This window comes from Apodemus sylvaticus, chromosome 19, assembly GCF_947179515.1.
Source record: "Apodemus sylvaticus chromosome 19, mApoSyl1.1, whole genome shotgun sequence".
NCBI lineage: Eukaryota > Metazoa > Chordata > Mammalia > Rodentia > Muridae > Apodemus > Apodemus sylvaticus.
Genome location: NC_067490.1, coordinates 2,111,694 through 2,139,223, shown reverse-complemented (window position 1 = coordinate 2,139,223; position 27,530 = coordinate 2,111,694). Strand labels below are relative to the sequence as shown.

General features: G+C 42.9%; 1 long non-coding RNA gene and 1 pseudogene across 1 annotated transcript in view; both read right to left on the bottom strand.

Moving 5' to 3' along the window:
* LOC127669413 (RT1 class I histocompatibility antigen, AA alpha chain-like) overlaps nt 1–27,530 on the bottom strand; it is a 44,510-nt pseudogene that overhangs the window by 11,467 nt on the left and 5,513 nt on the right.
* LOC127669435 (uncharacterized) overlaps nt 1–27,530 on the bottom strand; it is a 30,668-nt gene that overhangs the window by 1,511 nt on the left and 1,627 nt on the right. The window lies entirely within an intron of this gene.

Here is a 27,530-nt window from a genome sequence, read left to right as displayed (position 1 = left end):
AGCAGGACTCTCATCTGTAAAGGGGAGACTTTGCCTCTTCCCTCAGGATTCTGTCTTCTTAGCCTCAGGCTTAGTTTCAGACTCCTCCAGTGTTTCCTCAAGGATGATGCCTCTGTGGCTCCAGGTGGGTGTGTTTTACAAGGATCTTCATTCCGAGTCCCAGGTTTGTCCATGAGGACCTGGGACATTGTCACAGCACATTAGACCTCCTTCTCCACTGAAGAGAGACCCCTGTGGGGACCACAGACAGCAGGGTATTGATCCCTGTCTATACTCCCGCCTCCCCCCTGTGTCAGCACTTCCACAGTGCAGTGGCTTTAGTGACTCAATCACAGTAGGACATTGTCACCAGCTATAACACAGAATACTGATGACAGTGTGGTAGGAGTTATGTAATCTGTGACCCCTCACTCCCTCTCTGACCTTCACTCACACTGTGAGCCGACAAGGCAAGGGGCTCTGGTCCCTCTGAGTGTTTCCATGAGAACCTGATGCTCTTAAGTTTCTTCCTGACCAACCTAAGGATGCTGCTGGGGTTGGGCAGCTCCACAGATCAATCTCCATTACTTTTCTTCTTCTTCGGTTTTTGAGACAAGGTCTCTGCACAGCTCTGGCTATCCTGGAACTCACTATGTAGTTCAGGCTGTCCTTGAACTCACAGAAATACATGTCCCTTTGCATCCCAGTGCTGGGTGTCTTAGTCTGGGTTCATTGCTGTGAAGAACACCATGACCAAGGGAACACTTCTAAAAGGAAACATTTAACAGAGGCTGGCTTACAGGTTCAGGGATTTAGTCCATTATAACAGGAAGCATGACAGTGTGCAGGGAGACATGGTGCTGGGGGAGCAGAGACTTCTGCATCTGGATCCAAAGGCAGCCAGGAAGAGGCTCTCATTCTACACTGGGCAGAGCAGGAGCATAGGAGACCTCAAAGCCCAATCCCACAGTGACACACTTCCCCAACAAGGCCACGCCCACTTCCACAAGGCCACACCCACTAATAATGCCACTCCTTGTGGGCCAAGCTTTCAAACACATGAGTCTATGGGGGTCACCTATTCAGTCCACCACACTGGGATTGAAGGCCTGTGTCGCCACATCAGCTTTAGTTAGTTTTTTATTACTGTGATGAGACACTGTGACCAAGGCGACTTATAGAAGAATGTGTTTAATCTGTTCTCTAGTCTGAGAGGGTTTGAGTCCACGATGGCAGAGGAAAGGTGGGGTGGACGAACAGCCCTGAGCACACAATTTGATTTGCAAGCAACAGGTTGAGACCCTGGGAACAGTGAAAGTCTGTAAACCCTTGTCTCACCCAGTGCCCATCTTCCAACCATGCCACGCATGCCAGTCCTTTCTGAACAGCTCCAACAGCTGGATTTGAGGTATTCACTCCTATGAGCCTGTGTGGCTGTTCTCATTCAAACCAGCACAGCGTTCACTATGGGATGTAAGAGGCCAGCAGGGTCCAGATACGTGTCCAGTGCAGTCTGTACAGAAATGCCCTCAAACGGGGGACTCTGCTGAGTTAGCATCTCCCCTTTGCCTCCGTCTCCTCCTGCTCAGCCCCTCTCTGTCTCTGTCCCTCAGCCTCACCCCATCAGTGCCCAGCACCCTCCCTCCTGAGCTCTGCACTGCACTGTCTCTTCCTGAGCCTCTAGTTCCTCTCACTGTGCTCAGCCGGCGTGCTGTGGGTCAGCTGTGTGGGTTCCTGATGGAAACATTGCAACAGTGGCTGGGGAGATGGCTCCGCAGCTCCGAGCACTTGCTGCTGTTGCAGAGGATCCAGGTTGAGTCCCATCAGCACATGGCGGCTGTCAGCGTCTGCAACTTCAGTTCCAAGGGATCCAGTGCTAGTGCACCTACACACTCACATACAAAAACAAATGCATCTACTAAAAATAACATTTTATAAATATGATTTGAAAAAATACTCCCTCTCTCTCCTACACAACTAGAGTGTGAGGCCAGGACCTGGGGACACAGGACTCTTTAGACAAATCTGCACAACCAGCCAATGAACAGAGTTCTGGAACAGGACAGGAAAAGATGGTTGAATCAGACTTTACTGAAAAGACAATTTGAAAAAAATCATAAAATTAAAAATACAGAAGATATTTCATTTTATGGACCTACTGTGCACAGTGGATCACAGCATCATCCCAGGAAGAAGACACAGTGTGTGCTCATCTTTGCACTTGAGCCAATGTGAGTTTTTGATTGCCCATGAACAAGATAAATTCCACTCAGATGTTTGAATGCTAACTTGTAACAGACCCTGACATCCCAACATCCAGAGTGTCCCTGCAGAAAAAGGTGTCCCCTTCCCCCACCTTCCTCTGACTGCAGACCCTCTGGAGTCCCACCTGTGGAAGATGAAAGAGAAGCATCACAGTCTTGGGCAACAGCGCCCCTGGTGGAAGAACAGAGGACAGCGCCTGAGCCCACAGAGCTGAGGGTAAAGGGATCCAGGCTGGCTGAGCTGCCCCAGGGTATTTGAGCTGCAGCCCCCCCCCCTTTCTAATCTGGGCCACACCTTCTGCTGGAAGCCTACAGGAAGCCATGTCTTGCGCCCAACCCTGCCAGCAAGGAAAGACGAAACAGGACCAGGTTCTTCTCTTCAATGCTTTATTCAGGACTTTTTCTTTGTTCTTCTTTCTGGGGCCCCGAGCCCTCTCCCTGCGGCCCTTATACATCTTTTCAGCCCTGCATACAAGTGTGATAACATACACAGCACATTGCGCATGTACTAAAGTTGTTTACCACCAGAGAGCTGCATCTGGCCAGCGCCATCTTGTAATGGCGAATGACCAAAGGTGGCTTACTACAGCCATGGAAGAAGGGAAGGCTTGCTCTCTGTCTGCTTGCTCCTGCTCCTGCTCCTGCTGCATCTGTGGGACATCCCTGCTTGCCCGCCTTGCTCTGAATAATGGCAGCAGACTTACATTTATTATGAATGCCTGGGCTTTATGCTAGGCCTGTTCCCAGCTCTCTCCTAACTCAGTCATCCATTTATACTATTCTAAGTTCTGCCCTGTGGCTGGTCACCTCTCCTCAGTTTCACACATCCTGCTTCCTCAGAGTCTGTGTGGTGAATCCCCTATGCTTCTCTCTTCCCAGAGATCCTCTCTCTGACCAGAATCCTGCCTTCTACTCTCCTTTGCTACAGGACATAGGCTTTTTATTTTACCACGCAGAAGGTGTTTTAGGTAGGCAAGGTAAGACAGAGACTCATCTTTACACAGGATACAACATTAATTCAGCATGCCCCCTTTATTCCTAAAAAAGTCTCCTTCTCTGATTTCATAAGCTATATACAATAAAAACAAGTATAATAACTTAAGTTAAACTAATTAAGAATTAGTAATTATTGGCCGGGTGGTAGTGGCACACGCCTGTAATCCCAGCACTTGGGAGGCAGAGGCAGGTGGATTTCTGAGTTCGAGGCCAGCCTGGTCTACAGAGTGAGTTCCAGGACAGCCAGGGCTATACAGAGAAACCCTGTCTCGAAAAAAACCAAATCCAAAAAAAAAAAAAAAAAAAGAACTTTAATTAATTCTTAATATAAAATATAAGAATTAAATTCATAATGTTTGATCCATTTGTATTTGTCAACAATTGAGAAATTATCTTTCCTGTGAGTCGAAAACTCTGTGGCTAATTATCTTTGTACTGTAACTTGAAATTATCCACCTAAAAAATCTTCCTAGACCTAAATCAGATTCTTACATCCTAAACAACTTAAGCTACTGTGAAACTGTAACTATCTAGTCTTCCTCCCCATCAGTGACCTGAGAAGGATGAATGTTACCTGAGAAAACAGGAAGTACAGAGCAAGCAGCTTCCTTCCAAAGCTGTGGGAATGGCAGAGATGGCTGGCTGACTGGATTGTCACCCAAGGTTCTTCTGCAATGCTGGGGCATCCATCTTCAGGCTACTGGCCCAGTGTATGACGGACTTTTATGTGAAGCAGGAATATTGAAGGACTTCCCCAACTTGTCTTGGCAAAGCTCACCAGTCAACTTCCTCCATGTTCTGCTTGTCCACTGTTAGGACAGCATGCAGTCTGCAGTTGAAGTAAGGGCAGGTTTTTGGCTGGTATTTAGCTTTGCCACATTTGAAGCAAACTCCATATGGAGATTCTTCAGTGCCCACCATCCTCTCTGAAGTAGAAAGGGTGCTGCAGGCACAGTCCTGCCTCACTGCTGTGGAAAGCCTCGTGTTAATAAAACATTTTGAATGCCATAACCTGTAGATCTCTGAGATTTTCAAAAACCACTTCTGTATCTATAGAACATCAGAATAGGCAAATATTGCTTGTTTCTAGCCATCTGCTATCTGTTCAACTTTGCAAACATCTACAAGAGGCTAAAGAAAGCTTATCCCTGTAATTAACAAAACTAGTACCTAACATGTCCATATCTTTGATTGGTTACCCACTCACATTTCTTAATTATCTTGAACTGTTTCCAATAGTTTCTTTCAAGGGCTAAAACTTTACACTTTAAAATGAGCTGCATGGGTACAATATCATAAACAAGAGTTGAAGCATGTATACAGTAGTTGTAGCAAAATGTAAGCTTAAGTTTCTCTCAGTATACAAAAATCCACACCAATGTAAATATGTGAGACTAGTCCTTGTTGCTCTTTAGTGTAAAGTAGATTCAACAGTCTACCCTTTACTCTATCATTCTTTTATAGTCCTGACAGGAAACTTCTAGGTTCTTTGGAAAGTTAGTTGTAACAAATGATGGTTTGCTGGAGCAGACATGTGACAGAATGTTTTCCTGAAGCAGACACAGGTGAAAGGATGTTTTGCTATAGCAGACATGTGACAGGACCTGCGATGAAGAAGTATAAATATGACCCCACAGACAGTTGGGGATGAGCACTGAACTTTGGTTTGGTTTGGTTTGCTTTGCCTTACTGTTCTTCACTAAGGACATGCATGTATTGATTTTCCTTACATCCTTGTTGATACCCACTTGTGATAACACCACCATTGACAGAAACTCTCCAGAGAACTGCTTCTGAATTCCCATAACTTCTTGGTTGGTTAACCTTGGGGTTTCTTTGGTTTTGGACCACAGTTGCTGGTTTGGGCATCGTGTCTGCCTGCCAAGAGGACTGGACTGTAGCTGCTGAATCCTGTGTGGGGTTTGCTGGCCTCCCGACTGGACTGCAGCTGTTGATTTGAATTTGGGGTTTACCATGGGACTAAACTGCTCACAAAGAAGATTGAGCTCACCCCCAAAGAGCTATTGTTAAACAGGTCCGCTTCCCCCAATATCCTAATAACTTGTCTCTTCCGTGACCTCTTCTGGGTGGTGGGCAAAAGGAGAGGCTGAACATTTATTAAAATAGGTGGGAAAAAATGTATGCCTACATGCCCCGTTTTTCTTTTCATCCCTTTTTCCTGCTTCAACCCTGACATTAGATAGTAGAGAAAGGAAGACAGAAGAAAGGAAAAGAGAGAACAAAATTTCTGAATCTAATCTTTCCTTTGCTTCCTCTCTGACAAGGACCTTTAACAACTAGTGACCAACCACACTTTCACAAGGGCAAACACTCTACACCCACTCAACAACCAAATACTTACCATCCCACGATTGACAATGAGGGCTTAGTGTTCTCAAAATTGTTTCTTGCTTTCTGGGAATGAAAATATCTTTCAGAGGCCCTAAGGCAATGAGGATAGTGGTCAAGTCCTAAGAAAGCTAGCTGTAACATTTGCTGTCCAGTCTCTGCGTAATGGGAAAGTGCAGGGCTTAACTGAAGCCCTGGATGGAGCGGTCTGTGAGGCTGGAAGATTTTACCAATTTTTTTTTTGTCTTTTGTTTTTTTTTTGTTTTTTGTTTTTTGTTTTTTTGTTTGTTTGTTTGTTTGTTTTTTCGAGGCAGGGTTTCTCTGTGTAGCCCTGGCTGTCCTGGAACTCACCCTGTAGACCAGGCTGGCCTTGAACTCAGAAATTCTCCTGCCTCTGCCTCCTAAGTGCTGGGATTACAGGCATGTGTCACCACCGCCCGGCGGGCTGGAAGATTTTAAATTATCATTTGAAGTTGTTCTGGATGCACATTTCTGAGGACACAGCTATTGAGGCAGTTTGAGTTCAGATCATCTGGGATGTTTGTCTTGTCTTCCTTGGTGTCAGGTCCCTTCTCTGTAAACACATAAACATTTATAGGTAACATACATTTCTGCATTAACACATGTATGGAATATACAGTGTCCACAGATCAGTTAAAGATGATTCTCTTCTATGTGAGAGAAGGAAAGGCATCAAACACTGTAAGTCTACTTACTCAAGCTGCTATATAAATGTCCACCCATGCCACAGGAAAGGGTGACCTGATAAGCCATATGGACTTTGTAGCCAACAAGATTTATTGTCTATGTATAGCTGAAATCCTGACTGGTGTCTCAGCCAGTTTCAGAGCTGTTTCCTTGTAGAGGGACAAGATTCATGTTTTGTTTTGTTTTGTTTTGTTGTTCTACTTGTTTTCTTTCTACATTTTTGCAGACAAGATTTTTAGATCTCCCCTGGTCAGATCTCATATTTATTAATTTTGAAGGAACCCATAACTTTCCTTCTCTTGTTGAAACAACAGCAAAGCTTCTCGCTGAGCTCAGCACACTCCTTCCTTCCACTGTGCGGTCCTCACATACGAACGCTGATCGGATGCAGCAGACCTTTCTCAACAACTCCAGGGTTTTTCAGTCGCTGTGTTCCCTGCCTCTAGACCTATGAGCAGACTTCACACAAAGTAGATTCCAAGGGGGGAGGTAGAGTGTGTAGTGCATGAGGAGGAGCCCTGCACCTCTGTGCACACATGTAAGGAGCCTGACAAGTTTGCTAATTCATTTAAGCAGAAGTCTGGGGAATGTGTGTGGGAAGGGATTGTGAGGGTGTGGGATAATGGTGGAGGGAACATTAAACTGGGTCAGGCTGAGTTTTTGAGTAGAGATCCAGTGAAGTAGCAAAGACCAGCTACAGGGACTCTGTGAGTCCCTGGCTGTTCCGAAACTCACTCTGCACACTAGGTTAGTCTTCAACTCAGGGTTCTGCCTGTCTCTGGGTATGCAGGACCATGGCCCAGAAAATGTTCTTAATCCAATTACCATAGAAGCCTACTGATTTTTTGTTTGATCATGGTAGTAGAAAAATAGTCAACGACTGAGAGAAAAGGCTGCATAATGGTGGCAAAAGAACATCTCTGGCCATGAATCAGTTTCTAGACTTGAGCCAGTTTACATACTCAGAATGCCTTGAATGACTGAATGGTCTGGTTACCCCGAGTAAGTATCTTATAAAATACATAAAAGGTTTACTGCTAGCCTTTCTCCAGTCCTTTCCTAGTGGAATCTACAGACTTTCACCAGGGTAAACCATACACTGTGGGAAAGAAAGAATCAGACTTTCCAGGGTCTACTGGATACCAAGTCATAAAATAGGACACACGGTAACCTATTATCAAATAGAAGTGGTATATAAGTAATCAGGACTGGACAGGTCCTAGAGGCACAAGGAAGTTACACGAAGTCTTTGCTCAAATGCCTATGACCTCTACTGTTACAATGCCATCTGCTGCCAAGCCTGCACCTGCAGCCTCATGAGGTGCCTTGTTATTGGAAGACTAAGGAAGAAGAGACCAGGGCATGTCTTGCTGATGGTATATAAGGATTATAGGTACAGAAGAGAGTGAAGATTTCCAACTTAAAGAGCCAGTAAATATCTTCAACAAAATTATAGAAGAAAACTTCCTTAACCTAAAGAAAGAGATGCCCATGAACATACAAGAAGCCTACAGAACTCCAAACAGACTGGACCACCAGAAAGTCCTCCTGGCACATAATAATCAAAACACCAAATGCACTAAACAAAGAACATTAAAAGCAGTAAGGGGAAAAGGTCACATAACTTATAAAGGAAGGCCTATCAGAATTACACCAGACTTCTCACCTGAGACCATGAAAGCTAGAAGATCCTGGGCAGATGTCACACAAACCCTAAGAGAACACAAATGCCAGCCCAGACTACTATACCCAGCAAAACTCTCAATCACCATAGATGGAGAAACCAAGATATTCCATGATAAAACCAAATTTACACAATATCTTTCCACATATCCAGTCCTTCAATGGATAATAGATGGAAAATGCCAACACAAGGAGGGAAACTACACCCTAGAAAAAGCAAGAAAGTAATCTTCCCAACAACCCAAAAGAAAGTAACCACACAAACATAAATATAACATCAAAAATAACAGGAAGCAACAATCACTATTCCTTAATATCTCTTAACATCAATGGACTAAATTCCCTAATAAAAAGACATAGACTAACAGAAATATTTTTCATGTAAATCTTCAATTTTATCAGAAAATGTTTATAATTACACTTTCAATCAACTTAGAAATATTTTATGCCTACCATTTTATCTGTGTAATTTTCCATGATACTCTTCAATTTTAACATGTTATTCTATATTTTTCTACAATTTTATCAAAAATGTTTCCCATGTAAATCTTCAATTCTATCATAAAATGTTTCTACTTCTTTTTTCAATCAATTTAGCAATGTTTTGTCTACCATTTTACTCTTTAATTTTTCCATGAAAATTGTCAATTTTAACATATTTTTCATCATTTTTATCATTATATATTTCATCAGTTTTGTCAGAAATATTTCCATGTGAATCTTCAATTTTGTTATAAAATGTTTTTACTTCCTTTTTCAGTAAAAAAAAAAAAGTAAAAAGAATAAAACCACAGCAAATAAAAGAAAAAAAGTCAATGGGAAACTACAACAGCCTAATCCAGGCAGGATGACAGAGGGCACAGACCCTTCAGGAATGGAGGTAAGGTGGTCACTCCTCCCCGAAAGGAGCTAAGACCTGCGGAGGTGCTGGTGAAAGAGAGGAATGCAGAATGGGTAGCAGAGGAAGGTGGTTATAAACACCGGTCAGGAGAGCAGGAGATTCAGCCCAGGACACTGAAGAGGACAGACACATGAAGCAGAGGAGCAGGAACTAACCACAGGGCAGAAAATAGTGTCAAAGAAATGGGATTATATATTATGAAGTAGCCAGGGAACCAGCCAAAGCTATTTGACCAAGGCTGTAGCAAATAAGATAAATTGCAGAGTCCTTATTTCTCTAAACAAAGAGGCTTTGTGGAACTCATGAGGTTACCTACTGAAACCATGTGACCAGCTGCAGAAATGCAGACATGCGCATTTCCATTGTATTTGGTTAAGAATGTATTTGTACGGATATTGCATTCTCTTTTCTGTTTCTTTATGACACGATGTAGCATCAATTAAGAGAATTATCAATGGCTATCATATTTAAATTGGAGATACTGAAAGAATCTCCCTCAAGGGACATTGCCACTTTTTCTGAATTTATAATGTATTTGCAATTGTACGAGTGACAGTATTCTTTTCTTTTTTTTTTTAAGATTTATTTACTTAATTTATGTAAGTACACTGTAGTTGTCTTCAGAGACTCCATAAGAGAGAGTCAGATCTCATTACAGATGGTTGTGAGCCACCATGTGGTTGCTGAGATTTGAACTCAGGACCTTTGGAAGAGCAGTCAGTGCTCTTAACCACTGAGCCATCTCTCCAGCCCGAGTGACAGTTTTCTCATGTTTCAATATTATTATGATCTGGTTATTGATTTTATTTGGAAGTTAAACATGACACAAGGAGACATGATTTTGTGTCGAGGTTTTTATTATGACATTAATAAGTGGTGTTTTTTCTCTAACCCAGCTTGCTCCCAAATAACTGACACCGAGAGACTGTGGTTTATTCAATTAGCTTAAAAGCAGCAGGGATTTTCCCTTCAGCCCCAAATCCTCCGTTTTGTGGTTTTCACAGGTCCTTATGATCTTCAGGCTGAAACACAACTTCTGAGTGAGATTACACCTCAGGCTCCTCCCCTGATTGTTACACCACACCACACTCTCCAGTCACAGTGACATACACACACACACACACACACACACACACACACACACACCACGTATGATCTCGGGACTTGGCATGCAGAGGTGAGGCAGGAGGATCATTCAAGTTCTGGACTGGAGAGATGACTCAGAGGTTGAGACCTTTAACTGCTCTTCTACAGGTACCTGTAGAATTCTTAGAAATCTCGGTGGCTCACAACCATTTTTATGCAGATCTGGCGCCCTCTTCGGGTGGATAGGCACATAAGCAGGCAGAACACTGTGTACATAATAAATCTGAAAAAAAAAAATCCACGGTCAACCTGAGCGTCAAGACATAACAACCCAAAGAGCATAAATGAACAGACAGACTCCATAGGCCAGTAGCATCAGGGATCACTCTTAGGGGGAGTTGTGTGGATTTCTTCTTTCCCTCGCTGAATCCCTAAGATCAGTGTGTACATCTAGTGCAGGGGACCCTAGAGTCCTGCACTAGGGTTTGGAGGTGTTCCTAAGTCCTGCAATGACCCCCAATACTGTTCAGGGATCGCTTTCTTTACAGAAATCTTATGGGTGTTTTGCCTCCATGTGTGTCTGTGTGCCAGGTGCATGGAGTGCCCCAGGCGGCCAGCAGAGGGCGCCCTATCCCCTCTGAGACTGGAGCTACAAGTGGGTGAGAGCTGGGACTGAACCCAGGTCCTCTGGAACAGCAGTGAGCATTCTTCACCTCTGAGCAATCTCTCCAGCTCCATGATTTTACTCAGAAGTGACACCATCTTTATTTTTATGCTGTGACTCTCTGTGATTCTTTTCTCTGCAGCACAGGACCTCACTCAGGCCTGAGCCCCTAACTACCCTGCAGAGAGGGTGTGAACAGGAGAAGCCCTGGGTCCCTCAGGGTCACAGAGTCCAAGAGAAGGAGCTTCCCACACTGTCCCCACAGTGCTCAGTCTACACAAACGTCTGATGTCCTCCAGCACCAATGCATCATGGGTAACATAACCCACAGACAGAACATTGCAGATGCCCTGTGTAGGCTGATATTGTCCCAAACCTACTTTAATAAGCTTACTTAAATGTTTTAACTTCTCTTCTAGCTCACCACCCACCAGTGGTAGTGGAAAGGAAGGGTTACTAGGGCAGAGGAGGGTGTGGACCTGTTTAGAAATAGTTTTTTGGGGCGAGTCCACTCTGCATTGTCAGGATATCAGCAGGTGAGTTCACAGGAGTCAGCAATGGCAGTTCAATCCAGAAGGAACTGTGTTTTTTGTTTTTGTTTTTGTTTTTGTTTTTGTTTTTTTTGGAAGGTGCTGGAATCTAATATTTTATTTTACAGAGGAATTAAAAGAAGATACACGTTATATGTAAGCTATAAAAAACCTTTGTGATTCATGATGTGAAAATTGGTTACAGAATAAAGAAAGAAAAACCATCCATAGTAGGTTTTAAGAATGGAAGCTCATATTATACAGAATAAAGCAAATGGACTCTGTGACTTCCCCCTGCCCACTGCCATCAAGAATAGAAGGGAGGAATTGTGACTTCCTACTGCTCTCAAGAATAGCAGCCAGCAACCTGACCACCCACCTCCTGAAGAACAAGAAGAACCAGTTTCCAGCCTTCAGGGGAGGGGCTTGGTCTGCCTTTGTTTCTTGGGAGAGAGGGATTATTAAAGATGGAGACTTGGACCAGAAGCCATGTGTTTTTGTGTCTCTCCATGTGATTTCTCTTGCAGCCTGTTCCTTACCCATCCAGAGAATCCACGGTTAAGATGTGAGAGCTGGACTCTACATATGGTGCCAACGTGGATTATAACTGGAAACGGAGAGGCAGAATGAGGTATGTTGTCTGTATTTAGGAGCCCCAAGGAAAAAGAAAAGGAAAAAGTTTATGTACCGGACACGGTAAGCAACAGGGTATTAATTTAGCGCTAATAATGTCATTTATTTCTAAAGAATGTTGCTGCAGATGTGTGTAAAGATACAGGCTAGACTGACTCAGTATGTAGGCCCTGCACTGAGATCAGCTAGGATGTAAAGACAACATGGAACAGGGAATTTAGTTAGGCAATTGTCCGCAGTCTAAACTGCATCAGGCAAGAGAAATAGGGCATAAATTATAAAACAAAATAAAAACAGGAAAAAAGGAAAATGGATGCAATTGCTTAACAACAAGCGCGCTTCTCTTTCTGTGTATCTTTCTATGTTGTTTGTCGCGGTGCACCGATTGTTTGTCTACATGTACATTTATTTGTCTGTGTTTTGTGTGAATGAGTGTTTGTTTCATGCTAAAAATAAAAATTGATTAAAATTCCGTCTGCTGGGGCCTTGAGCTGTCAGGCCGCAAGCTGATTCAAAACCTCGTGCAGCAGCGGGCCATGAGCCGGTGGTGGCTGCGGTGGTGTGCTCAATCTTTTCTTTATTTTCTTTCTCTTAAAGGACAAGTAGCCTCCAGATTGGGGAAAACTCTGGTTTAACTTATAAGATTTGGGTAATTGCTTTGTTCTTGTTTTTAATTGGTCTTAATGGTATAAGGTTTTACATGTCCTGACTATGGAGTTATAGATTTAGAGGCTGGTTTTGGCTGATGGCTTAGAGTTGCAGCCATTTAGACCGCTAAGTTTGAGCGTTCGCTTGAGCCAGTAGGGAAGAGGCTGGAGCCGAGTCCCTGCCATGCAGGCCCCGGTCACTTTGATTCAGGCCCGGCTAGAGAGAGTCCAGAACTCTGTGGGCCACGAGCAGGTTGCCCAGGCGGCCCATGTCACCGGCGCTGTGTGGGGCACAGGCCAATAATGGCGGCGGCTAGAGTGAACCCAGAACTCTGCGGGTGGCCCAGGCGGCGCTGATGGCGGCCTGGCTAGAAGGAGCCCAGTATCCCGCGGGCCCTAGGCCGATGGCCCCTGGCCGGCCTCGGCAGAGCACAGCATGACTTGGCCTTAGCAGGCGGCCCTGGTCGAATGTGCCATGGCCCCTATGGTTTTTCAAGCAGCTGGAGGCGAGCATGAGCGCTGCAAACGGCCGCTATGGCAGCAGTGCACAATGCAGCTTGGCCTGGTTCTTCGGCTATGACTCTGGCCAAGGCCTGAGGAACTCAATTTTTTCGTGAGACAGCAGAAGGGAAGTGTCTCCCCTGCCACTTCCTCCCTGCGCGCCACGCGTGTGGTGGCGTGGTGTCTAGAGCCCGCTCAAGGCTAGGCTTGGGATCTGCTACTTCTGGCCAGCAAGGCGCAGAAGAATGCTCTCCTCCCTCCAGCCTTCCCGCAGGTGGGAAGAGGGACTGTCTCCTCCGCCTTAGAGCTCTCCCACCAGGTGCGCTCCGGGCCTAGAAAATATTGTGATAGATTCATACAGATATAATTCAAAATACAATTCAAATATAGCCTTGCCTTATATGAGAAGGAGTGTTTTGTCTCTGCTTCAATACAAAATGCTGAGATCTTACATTTTTTAATATACTTTATTTATAGAAATCTCTTTTGTTTTATAAAAAATATTTGTTTATAAAAATGTTTTGTTTATAAAAAACAGGCCTTTGCTTACGGGTTTTTAAAATTTTTTTAAATAAATAATTTTCAATGGTTATTAAAATAAATTAATTGGCTAAGACATCTTTTTAAGCTTGCCACAGGAGAACTTAAACCTCTGTTTTCAAGGCAGATAACGCTGCTATAATCAGCTGTTTATGATATGCATTCACTGCCATTCCTTGGCAAAAATAATGTTAATATAGAATCACATTTTTTGTGCAGAAAATAAAGTTTTTTATATCCTTTAATAAAGATATAGATGTGTTGTTAAAATGTTAGAGATATTTTAAAGAAATATTTTAAGAGCCTAATAAAATGTTTATTCCTTGCTTCAAGCAGCAATCAAATTAATTATTATTAATGGTTGATCTATTACATGGCAAGCCTTTTTAGGCAAAATTAATAATTGTTATCCAAAAAAATAAGTTGTTGCGATTTACTTTATATTTCTATATGTACATCCCATAAATTATACATCAGCTATGGCACTAAAGTTTATATAACGTCTATTCCTTTAAGTTTTCCCTGCTTCGGCACTTGGGTGCTATAGCAGCTATTTTTAAAATGTAAAAAAATCAATCTTTTAATAATAATATATATATATATAAAGCTCATGGTTTACAATTGCTTAAAATTATTCTATTTTTAATACTAATTCTTAACTTTTACAATTGTTTATACAAATGTAATTCAAATTTCAAAGGATATGTTCTCTAAATTACGATCCTTTAGATATTTATAAGCTAACCTAAAGGCTGGAGAGATAGCCATGAATGCTAAGAGCTGAACTCTTGTATTTTATGTTTGTAAGCCTGGAGAGATGGCTCAGCTGCTAAAGGCTAGGTCCTCATTCATGGAGCATGAGAGTTCGAATCCCAGCGACCACGTGGTGGCTCACAACCACCTGTGGTGGGATCTAATGGCCTCTTCTGGTGTGTCTGAAGACTACTACAATATACTTATTTATAATTTAATCTTTAAAAAGGAGCCTGGACAGGACCCCTTGGGTCAGGGCACATAAAGTTTGTATCCCAAAGAGGGTATATAGAAACATTCAGATGTACAAGCACATTTATTATTTATTATTTATATCATCAAAAGAGTAATGGCTTAAAAATAATTTTATATTTTTATGTACATCAAATTATAAAGGTTTGTTCTTGATGTCCTCAATTTCTATTTCTACTACATAATGGTGTTGATTCTAGAGGACTTAATTAACTTTTACAGATAATTGATACTCATATTTCTAATTTAGAATATTAAAATATGTACATAGTTATGATTCATTTTGGGGCATTCTAGTTGCAACTGCTCTAACAAAAGGCAACTGAGAATGATATGTTTATTTTCTATAGTTACATAGTTATTGCCTATGTTATAGTATATGCTTGGTATTCCAACTTAGATTAGAACAAACATTGGAACTGGCCATTTAATAAATAAAGGCTATTCATTTGAGATATCTTTGACAATTGATTCTTTATTATCCTCAAAGATGAGGTAATATAAAACATTTTTACAAAACAAAACAATATCTTCTTAAAAAAGAAAAACAGAGGGGAAATGGTATCCCCATGCATATAATTTGAATCATGCATATATATTTTTAAGGCATATATATTTTTAAGAAAATTTTAAAATTTGGATGCCAAGGAAATCTTGCTAAATATATATGGCTTCCTATCACTAGGCATGCCAATGCCTAGATGAGATAGAAGAATTCACTTATTGGCATTGCTGTTGTCCTCAAGATAGATTAATAATATTTCTTAGATATGCATGAGGTTGTATTTCCTAATATGATCTTTATAGCCTCTGCATAAAAAATACTCTTGATTTTTATAAATGGCTCTTCTGAAGGAAGAGCTAGATATCTTATTTATAATCAACAGGTGGTTATAGAAACATCTGGGCTCAGCTCAGTTAGCAGAGTTGACAATGATATTAAATGTTTTTCAACCTATAAGAAATAGTTTTAATTCTTTTACAATTAGCTTGTATGTTGCAAAATTTGTCCTTTATTGGAAACCTATGGCATGTTTAATTTTAATACGCCATCAGGATCTTTGCTTTCACTATTGTAAAACAATGCCCTAACTGCCTTTCCTTATCTCCAGCTCCCCATTTAGCGGTTATCTATGTGGCCTTATGCCCTATCATTATTGACAAATGGATGTAACTTGCTATGCAAAATTGGAAAATTAAAATTTATACATGTTTGCACTGATACTTTTTCAAGATTTCATTTCTCTACATTCAAGAGAAGCCTCTAAATGTAATCAATCATTGTTCACAAGTTTTTATACCAAGGGATTGCCATGGTTAAATGGCGGGACTCGTTAACCAATACATAGAACGGTCCAGACCCTGTTTTATTATAGAAAAGATGTTCTATTTATATTTTCTCTCAAAAAGAAGATGGAGCCCGATGGCTGCCAGAAAGATTGATATGGTAGGTAAATAGAGACCCTGAATCAGCTGGTAAATATGACTAATTCAATAATGTTCTTAAAGCTACTCCTCCCATATTGGGAAGGTAGGCTGCTTTTCCTCTAGCCATTAATTTGCAACCAGGTTTTATTCCCGAGCTACTAATTTACAACCAAATTAAATACCATGGGCCCTCCAAAGAAACAGTCCAAGCAGTTTTTCCTTGTAATCTCCTATTTTGTGTTTCAAGCAGATATCTCTCAGATATAACACTCGAAGGTGGGCTGCTACAGCAATGGCTTCCAGGACTCGAAGGTGGGCTGCTATGAAAGCCAGCCAACTCATATTCACAGGGCATTTACTTTACCAGTGGATCTCCACAAATGGAGCTGCACAGAACTCAGATCTATGCATGTTTGTTAATTAAAACAAACATGGGCACCAGTTATGAGGTGTGAGGCAAGGCACTGCAAAGGAAAAGGGAAATGTCCTGCTTCTGAGTTTACCTGAAAGTAATCCTGGCTGCATAGGGGTTGACATTGAAAGATTGTCCTTAAATTATTAAGGCAGTCTATTTCCCCTCCCCTGAAAAAGATGTCAATTAATATTTAAGGGGGTCGAGGCCAATGCTTTCCCTCACAGGTCAACGCCCATTGTCTTTTGACGAATATAGTTATCCACTGGTTTTTCTTAAAATTAAAAAAAAAAAAAAGGAGGAATTAGGACCTCCCCCTGCCCACTGCTCTCAAGAATAGCAGCCAGCAACCTGACCACCCACCTCCTGAAGAACAAGAAGAACCGGTTTCCAGCCTTCAGGGGAGGGGATTGGTCTGCCTTTGTTTCTTGGGAGAGAGGGATGATTAAAGATGGAGACTTGGACCAGAAGCCATGTGTTTTTGTGTCTCTCCATGTGACTTCTCTTGCAGCCTGTTCCTTACCCATCTCTCCTTCCAGAAAACCCACGGTTAAGATGTGAGAGCTGGCCTCTACAGGACTCCAACTTATTTACTTTCTTTCACACATGATTAATTTCATAGTATACAAAAGTGAACAAATAAAATTATGAGTTAAAAGCAAGAAGATTAATTACAATGTTGAGATATTTTTGTATACATAACACAAATGCTCATTGTATAGCTTAGTATTTCTTGAATTCTGAGACTTAGGTATTAGTTTGGGTATGTATGCATTCAAGAATTATATTTAGAATTTAGTAATATAAATTTGATAAAATATTGATATACCTCACATTTTCATATTTTTCCTGTTAACAGGGCTTGGAGAAAAGATAAATTGGGAATAGGAAAATCTCTTTATTTCCATGTTTGCTTGTATTTATTTGTAGAAATCCTGACTAATACTAGGATCAAGGGTTCCATTGGGTGGCCTTTCATATTGTTTATCTAAGGGAAATTGAGGCCAATTTTGACTGTACAGGTACATAAATTTAGGGCTCTTCAGGTTTGGTTTCAGATGCACAGGTTGGAGGTTTCTAAGAAACATCCCAAGAGAGTGAGAGGGTAGGAAAGGTACTCCTCCTCAGGGTGAGGAGGGGAAGGGGGGTGCCACTGCAGCCTGTAGCCATGGGCGCCCCCAGACTCAGGGAGAACAAAATGAGGACCAGCTGCTCAGTGGGTCATCACCACAATTCAGCAGCCATCAGCTTAGCCTGACTAGGCTTAGGAGGCTCAGTGCCTGGGACCAGGACTTTTGTAGAAGCCAGAAGTGGAATGAGAACCAAGCTCTCATAGAGGATCTTGTCCATAGGACAGGTTTGGGAATGGAGTCTCAAAAGCCATGAGGGCCTGGAGTAGCTGTGGAATTTATGGGCAGCTCCAAAGTGAGAGAGGTAGGAGAGGGCAGGAAGGGTCACAGGAGCCCAGCAGGGCCTAAGGGGACTGCACCTAAAACCTCAAGGGCCTGGAGGCTCTGTGGAGAGGCAGCCCTGCAGGGAAGGTGAGAAAAGGGCAGGTAGGGGGCACCATGGCCCAGGAGACCTCTGGAACTGCAGAACAGCAGCTCCAATGGCAGGAGGATGGGTCAGGTGATGAGGGCCAGCTGTAGCCTAAAGACTGTGACTGGAGGTCCCTCCACCTCAAAGACAACAGAGGGTACTGGACACTCAGTGGTCATTTCCTCAGAGCCAGGGAAACATTTACACTTAACAAAAGATATAGGCTTTGATTTTTTAAAACCCATTTGTAAAGACTTATTTATTGATTGATTGGTTGATTGATTATATGTAAGTACACGGTACCTGTCTTCAGACACCCCAGAAGAGGGCATCAGATCTCATTACAGATGAATGTGAGCTACCATGTGGTTGCTGGGATTTGAACTCAGGACCTTTGGGAGAACAGTTAGTGCTCTTAACTGCTGAACCATCTCTCCAACTCCAAAACCTACTTATAATAAGGGTTCTTAAATGCTTTAACTTCTAGCCCACCACCCATCAAAGGTAGTGGGAAAGAAAAGTAATTAGTATATCAGAAAACTGGACCAGTTTAGATATAATTCTTTGGAGCAAGTCCAATCTGCATTGTCAGGGTATCAGCAGTTCAGTTCACATGATCAGCGGCAGGAGCTTAATCCACACACGAACACCTTTCAAGAATTGGTGTTTAGAAGTAACATTTTGGTCCAGTTTCAAACTCCAATTGCGAGGATACAAGCTCTCCAGTTCTGTGTTTTCACAATATCAAACAGGAATCAACAGCGAGAACACAACCCAGCAGAAATGGCCAGACCTTCCCTGAAGTAGTACAAGTCAGCAGGAGTGACCAGGATCAGCATGGACACCAGGAGAAATTCTCTGCTGTGACTCTCTCAACAAAGTGAAGAGCCGGTAAGATATAGACTTAAGACCAAAGAGGCGTTGCAAAGCTAGCTGTGCGAGTCCACCATCACTGTCCATCGCTTCCTATTAGATTCCCTCCAAGAATCCTGTGTCCTTCCACAGCTCAGCAAAGCACCACATGAATCAGCAAAACTCCACATGAGTCTTCCTTAGCAACACACCATGCTAGTCTGTCTTAGCAAAACTCCATGTGGGTCTGTATCAGGTGATATATCCAGAAACTTCCACTTCACTCTGACAATTGGCCCAAGTCCACAGAAGTGCCAAGAAGCCTCCAGAACACCATTTCTTTCTATGAAGTCACGACAAACAATGACCAGCAAGGAATAGCTAGGTACCAATGTCATCAAGCATCTTCTACCACCTGTTGGTCATATTTATATTATTTTTTTAACATCATGTGTCCGTTCACATGCTTGCTTTCGCAAATCATCCTCTCATCTGTGTGCCCCAACAAAACATTTGACATAACTGACTTTCCAATAAAACCAGAATTTTCCACTTCTAAAAGAGGAATCTTGCTGAATTGTTCTGGTGGGTGGAATATTAATCAATCAGTGAGCCAGAAGGTGAGACTCCTGCAGGCCAACTGGAGATGGGGGATAGGGTCTTAGTGCGAATCAGACCCCAGGACTGCGGAGAGCACAGGCACCAGGAGAGCCTATTCCAGTCACTGCACCAAAATATGTGTTTCTGCTCAGACAGGAGGGCATCCTAGGACTCAGAAGCCCAGGAATCTCACAGATCTGAGGGAAGAAGGTGTCCCAGGGGAAGGGCACCTGAGACATGAAATAGCACAAAATGAAGAAAGAAGAAAAAAACCTGCTGCTGAAAACTATAAAGGATATTTCCCATTATAAATTTTGAGAGACTGGTAGGATTTCCTATTCAAGGATTGATAGGTTTCCGGCTCAGGGGTTGGTGGGTTTCTGTGGGAAGCTCAGGAACTTGTGGTTTTGCTCATTTTGTTTGCTCAGAGATTGGTAGATATTTTTCACAGCGCCTCCCTCCCCCTTTCTCTGTAATGAGCTCCTGGGTGGGAAGTCCTTCTTGGCCACAGGTGGCTTTTGCTGAGGTGCCATCTCTGTGGAGCTGCTGGGAGAGGCTGGAGAGGAGTTGCCCCCATCATGGACTGCTCCTGAGGGGCAGCTCCTGCTTAGGGGGAAAGAGATTCACAGCCAGGGACAGCTGCTGTGATGGCTTCAGACTGATGGTGCCTTGGTGCAGCCATTGTCACAGGAGCCACCAATGTTGACAGTTCCTGTGGGGGCATCTTAAAGCTGGGGTGAGAAGGCAGGGCCTGCTGCAGCTTTGAGCAATTTTGCAGTGTGCTTCGTGGTACATAAGTTTGGAGGTGCTGGTATTGGGAAATTGGGAGAAGGGGCTGTTTAAGCAGATGGGTGGAGAACTTTGGGAGAAGCGGTGGGGAAAATGTTTGAAGAGGCTGGGCTGGAACCCAGGAGGAGGCTGGAACCCAGGAGGAGGCAGGCAGGGAGTTAAGAGAACTTGTTACTGTTTGTAGAAACAAAGAGACAAACAAACAACCCACACACATTTTACAAGTTGTATCCAACCCGGAGTATTGCAAAATGGGAGGTTTGATTTCAAGTAGCAGAGAGCCAAAGGCAATAAAAGGAAGGATGGATACTTTGTTTCAAAATACCAACAACAGCTCCTTCTTGAGGCAGGTCCACAAGGTTTTCAGCAGCAGTTTTCTGTTCCACTTTCCCTCATTTCTGACTACATTGTATATAAAAAGGACAGAAGACTTGACTGAGCAACTGGAATAAATTCGGGAAGAAATGCAGAAGCTCGTGAATCAACAACTGTGGGAAAAGGGAAACGAGAGGCCTCGCTCCTCGCTCCTTTCTGAAATAGTAACAGAGTTGGCTGTGAAGCTAGAGAAACTGAGAATACAGACAGACTGGATGATGAATGTAAAACACAAGAAAGGGGAGGGGTCCTGGAGAGATGGCAGCTCTTCCTGGGTCGTGAGATCAATTCGGGGCAACCACATGACTGCTCACAACTGTCTGTAACTGCAGCTCCAGAGAATCTGGTACTCTCAAACACCATTGCACATAAAATAAAAATGGTTAAATTATCTGTAATGGGGTCTGATGCCCTCTTTTGGTATGTTTGAAGCGAGCAATAGTAAAGTTTACTCATATATACACAAAAAAAAAATTTTAATTATTTTTTAAAAATGAAAGAAAAGGGAGACCAAATAGGTTCATTCCTAGAGATGGAACCAGAGAGAGTGAGTTTCCCCAGGTAGAAGGAGAGGAAGGAATGGTGTCAGAGGGCAGTCAAGTCAACAACATAGAAAAGCAGAAGGGTGGTCAGGTGAGACAGCCATGTTCAGGAGACAGGGCTAAACTCAGCCCCTTGTGAGGACAGGCTGTCCTGGGTCACAGAATCACCAACAGCATTCCGAGTAGTTACAGGCATATGCTTGCTAATGGAGGTAATCCACAAGGTTATGACAAGACAGGATAGCATGCTGTAGAAATGATGGACATAAGGCATTTTAAAGAGGCAAGGATGTCTTATGGGAAGCACTTGTCCTGTGTGAAACAAACCCTAAATAATTAAACTAGTCAACATAGAATTACTCCCCAAGACAGAGAGGGCCTGGTAACAGCTGTACTGGAGGCTGGTCCTCCACTGCAATGGTTGCCATGATGGAGAGAGAAGCCAGGAATGTGGATCAGCACAAAGGAGCAGGGGAATTAACATAGCACAGGTCCAGGTGACAGGTGGATGGGCAGATATGCGAGAGTGGGTTCAATTTGAAGATACAATCTTAGAAGGATGTTGCTTAGAAGTGTTAAGAAGATGAGACAAATTTGAATTGTCAGGAAAGAAGTCCACCACATCATTTAGAAAAATTATACAAGTCTCAGGGGAAACCTTCACTGATTGTGTGTGTGTGTGTGTGTGTGTGTGTGTGTGTGAAGATTAGTTTCAGCTGTGAACAAAGCCATGTCAGACCCTAGGGTGAGACAAGTACTAATTGCCATCTTTGCATCTGAAAATGCAAACATGGAATGAAAATGTCATTAGGCCTTTAAAGACAAGGACAGCATCTATACTGATATTGGTTCTAGCCCGAATAAAGCCACAGTAACTGAATGAGCCATAGCTAAAGGTTTTAGATCTCAACATGCATGGTGCTTTAACTGTGGGAAATACAGCAAAAAGACCTTGAACCATCTGGTAATGTTCTCAGATCTCAAAATGCCCTGTGCTTTAAACGTGGGAAACATGCTCACCAGAAACAAAATTGTAAACAAGGCATCTGCCGCAGTGGCCCCAGTGAACTCTGTATAACAAAATTTTACAGACTAAGAGGGGAAATGTCTCCTGGGATTTTGCGGAACAGCCTGTACAGAAGCCAAAAATCTCACTTGGCAATTTTCTAAACTCTCCTCCTTCTCAGTAGCTGGGACCAAGGTAAACCAAGCTATTGAGCAGGGCCAGTAGTTCTCAAGAAGCAGTTTGCTCTGAACTTCCTCCTTTTCCCTCTTCACCAGGATTCCTAAAGCCTGGCCTTTGAAGGTGACTCACTGACCACCAAACTCCCTTTTAAGAATTGCAATGCTTTGCCTCATAGTCATTTACATAATTACAACCTTCCAACCACATGCAGGCTTATATGGCTGTGCGCATATGTGGATGAGGGTGGCTCTGGCACTCTGGTACAGAAAGCATTGATTAAGTCAGGAAGGTTTTTACAAGGTACAAGCTAAATGTTAGATAAGGATTTCTCACAAAAACTTGTTTAGATACAGGGGGTATAAGAAACTTCAAACTCGCCAGGCGGTGGTGGCGCACGCCTGTAATCCCAGCACTCTGGGAGGCAGAGGCAGGCAGATTTCTGAGTTTGAAGCCAGCCTGGTCTACAGAGTGAGTTCCAGGACAGCCAGGGCTATACAGAGAAACCCTGTCTTGAAAAAAAACAAAAAAAGAAAAAAGAAACTTCAAACTCTCTGAAGGTTTACTGTAAACTAATAGTGACCTGTACTCTAATGAGGAAGTTTGATGGCATCTGTAAATTTATCCTCTGTATCTGTTACATGAGAAACATTGTACCTGATTGATTTTGCATTTCCTTGTACCAAATAGTTATGATAATTGTGCCTGCCTCACTGGCTACATCTTTTGAAATGGTAATACCAACTCTTCGTGTATAAAAATCCTTGCTTTAAAGCTCCTAAATACATTCAGATTCAACCACCTCTGTGTGTGTGTGGTTGTTTCCGTCTGTCATCTCGCCGGACCTGTGCCTTCCTGGACCAAAGAATCCTGGTTATCCCATGGCAGAGTTTGGACTGTAACAGGCATCTCTAAGGGCAATGGATATTCTGAATATAAATCAGAGAAAACCCTAGGCTTCCAGGAGTGCTCAGGCAATGTGACAGAACAAGGGTTGCCACTGGACTAAGGAGTGCAGGTCCTAGAGAGATAGCCAAGGCGATTTCTTGACAGCATTTTCTTGCCATCAGGAAACCAATGGGGAACCTAACTCAAGTTCAACTGAATAAAGGACAAGCTGTTTGCCCCATGTCAGCCAGGAAATAATGAGCAGGCAGAAAATCCTCAACCAAGTGTTGCAGATCTAAAGCATGCTATTGCAGCCAGTGCTGCTCTAGACTTGGCCACAGACAAACATCTTACACTCTTCCTAAAGACTGAAAGTTATAAAATAACTACTGGAGATATGATGATATGGTCTTTTGCCCTCAGGGACAGTAGGAACAGTCTTGGGAAGAAACAGTTTGAATCTCGAAGGATTGATTGTTCATTCACAAATTATAGTTGTAGATTTCAACTATAAGTGAAATAATGGCTTATGTAAAAAGAGAGATGTCAGTTAGCACAGGTGATGGGATCGTGAGCGTCACTGTTTCCCTACATCAGAGGCTAAGCTGCTCCTGTAGAAAGCTCAGCAGGGTTGGAAGTGTTGGGAATGTGTGTTCTGGCAAACAGCTGTCAATGACTAGAGGCCAAAACTGAGTTATCAAGTGAATCACATTGAAATAGGTTTTGTGGATACAGGATGTAACTATCATGTGACACAAATTGTTGATTTCAGAATGGCCACTTTTAAAGGTTTATACTCAGTTTCTAGGAATAGAAAGAGTTATCTCAGGTAAAAACAAGTGTGTGATGGGTTAAATGTGTGGAACCGGAAGGTCACATAGAAAAGTTAAGACCTCGTGTGGCTGACAGAGCCATAAATTCATGGGGATGAGATTTACTACAACAATAGAGAACAGAGATTAATATTCCCACAATATGAGCGTCAATCCCTAAAAAGGGGGTGAAATGGAAGATGCTTCTGGGGAAATTATTGAAAAATGTCATCCAAAACAACTACAGACTATGCCAGTTGTTCAAAAACAAGACACAACAGGGATTGTTTCCAAATTTCTAAGAGGGGTCACTGCTGAAATGGCCCCTATGAAGTGGAAACTAAGGGTTCTTTGGAAGAGCAGTTGTGTTGGATGGGGTTTTGCTGGGGCAAACCCGTGAAGGAAGGTTTTGTTAAAGTGGACACGGGTGTGAAAGGCTGAGGGCGACTCCTGCAGGAATGTTTGCTGAAGCAGCACAGGTGAAAGGCTGTTCTGCTGAAGCAAGCACGAAAGGACACGTGGTGTAAGATTTTTCACTAATGACACGTGTGTATTGGCTGCCTTACATTTCGTGGTTGAGCTGCATGTGTTGGGACTCCATAGGGAGATGGGATCCAAAAATCCTGTGGGGCTGTGGTACAGTTTCTTTTTGCCTTAGCAGACTCAGGCTGATTGGCAGAGTGATGTCAGCTGAGACAGACACATGCGCAGGCAAGAGACATGTTGAGGCAAGACCTGTGGGAGATGCGTGATGTCTGGCGAGTGTAAACAGGACTCAGCTGACCCTGACGCGGGCTGAGTTTGGCTTGCCAGTGCAGTGAGCTCGTGGGTCTCAAGTCTTTGCTGACCTTTGCTTCCTTGAAAGGGACACAGCTGAAAACTTCTCCTGACATGGCTCTGGGTCCCTCCTGCTGAGTGGAGCCAAGGCTGAGGCCTGGCTGTCTCTGCTAGGCACTGCCACACTGCTTGTCTTAGTCAGGGTTTCTATTCCTGCACAAACATCATGACCAAGAAGCAAGTTGGGGAGGAAAGGGTTTATTCAGCTTACACTTCTGCATTGCTGTACATCACAAAAGGAAGTGAAGACTGGAACTCGAGCAGGTCAGGAAGCAGGAGCTGATACAGAGGCCATGGAGGGATGTTCCTTACTGGCTTGCTTAGCCTGCTCTCTTATAAAACCCAAGAATACCAGCCCAGAGGTGGAACCACCCACAAGGGGCCCTCCCCCTTGTTCACTAATTGAGAAAATGCCTCACAGTTGGATCTCATGTAGGCACTTCCTCAACTGAAGCTCCTTTCTCTGTGCTAACTCCAGCCTGTGTCAAATTGACACACAAAACCAGCCAGTACAATGCTGATTGTGTTTGCTCTCCCTACTCTGCCAAACCAGACTGCTAGTGCATCCATGAACTGTTTGCAAATGGATCGAGAAACCGCTTCTAACCTATGAACTAAACCACTGATTTCCAGACAACACAGAGAGAGTTACTCAAAAATCCTTTCTAAATAGGTCCATTTTCCCTGTATCCTTTCTTTCCTGCTAGCTCTGGAGTTGGAGTTGGGGGAAGGGCTAAAAGAGATGTTAAAGCATTTAAAAAACATAATTAAAAACATGGTTTAAGAAAATTAAAGTTATAGCCCTACCCTTAAAATGGTTGGCTCTCAAGCATGTGTGCATCTCTTTCTAAGGAAAAGTTGCAGGCACTTGATCAGCTGGCACAAGAGCAGTTGGGGCCCAACACACAGAGGAGTCTACCTGCCCGCGGGATTCCCCTGAACCTGCTATAAAAAAGAAATTGGGCTAGGGGTGATGCTTACAGATTTGAGAATTACAATGAATAGTGTAATTAAAACAAATGGTATAAAAGAATGACACATTCTAGGCCATGCATACAAAAGACACACCATCCTGCTATTTTACTTGAAAGGTGTAAGCTTAGATTGGGCAGGTTTTTGTAGAACCAAACTCCAGTACTCACTAGAAGAAATGCTCAGGGCACCGAAATAAATAAATAAAAAATGAAATCTGGCAGATGGATGTGTTTCAGTTTGCAGAATTTGGAAAACTAAAGTTTATATAACACAGAAACATACTCGGATTTCCACTGTGCAACTGCTTTGAGTTCTGAAAATACTAATTCCGCAATTATGCATTTACTAGAATGGCTCCTATGGGAATATGTACAAACCAGGACTGACAATGTCCCTGCACATGTCTCCAATAAGACGCAGCAACTCTTTGCACATGGTAAAGCACATTACAGCTGCACCATCCAATGCTGCAGGGCAATGAGTTGTAGAAAAGGCCTTATCACACCATAAGGAACACACTTGTAAAACAGAAAGAAAGAACTAAGACCCAGGGGTGGAATAGATTGTGCTCCACTAACTTCATATTTCCTGAGCATTAACAAGAAAGAACAGCAGCTGAGAGACACTGGATCAAGGAAAACTCTGTGGAATTAAATCAACCTATATACCATAAGGATGTGTTAGCATCAGAATGGAAGTCAGTGAGTGTATGGTGCTGGGATGATGATTGTTTATACTTCCAGAGGACACAAAAGATGTGGATGGTAACATAAGTAATAAAACTCAGAGTTGTCAGGGGGAGGTCTAACGAAAACTTGGCCACAGACCCAGAAGAGCAAAGAATAGAGCCTGACCAGTCCCTGCCTTCCCTGCCAGCCAGAAAAGCCTGCACCAGACATGTTCAGTTCCTAAGCACTGACAGGCCTATGTCACAGAATATTTTATTATTGTACACAGGAGACCTAAATGTTAGCAAAATATAAAAGCCTAAATAGACATTGCATTTGGCAGATGCAGTTATATGTGGCCTGAAGAGCTGTAGTTTGGGTGCCTCTAAATTCTCCATGATAAGAACACTGAAGAATGGAAAGTGCCTGCTTATTTTAAGGCAAGGTGCATGGGAGAGGGCTTGTGGTCTTTGTCCTGTGACCCCAGACAAGTCAGCAGGTGGTCTTGTGCTGCCCCCCTGAAAGGTGAAAGGGTTCAGACTTTCAGACTCTACTGGCTTGCCCTGGAGCCTTCCCCACCCCACCATGACAATGACATGGCTCTACCTGCCAAGGGTGGAGGGGAGGAGCTAGAGACTTCTTTTATAAGCAATTGGACATTTGACAGCTCGCTCTCTCTCTCTCTCTCTCTCTCTCTCTCTCTCTCTCTTTCTCTCTCTGTTGGTCTGTCTCACTTCCTCTTTCTCTTTTTGTCTCAGCCAGGCAGTGGTGGTACACACCTGTAATCCCAGCACTCTGGGAGGCAGAGGCAGGCAGATTTCTCAGTTCTAGGCCAGCTTGGTCTACAGAGTGAGTTCCAGGACAGCCACAGCTACACAGAGAAATCCTGTCTCGGCAAAAAAAAAAAAAAAAAAAAAAAAAAAAAAAAAAAAAAAACTCCAAAAAACCTATATATTTTTTTTTCCTCTTAGCTTTTAAGATCCTTTATGGAATAGGGATTTTCTCTTTGGGCATGCAACAACAACAAAAAAGCAATTGGTAAGACACAGGTAAAACAGAAATCTAGGAAAGAAAGCTAAGGAGCCTCCTCGGGGTTGGTAGAGCTCAAGAGAAAGGCAGACTGGCTTGGTAGAATGACACACAG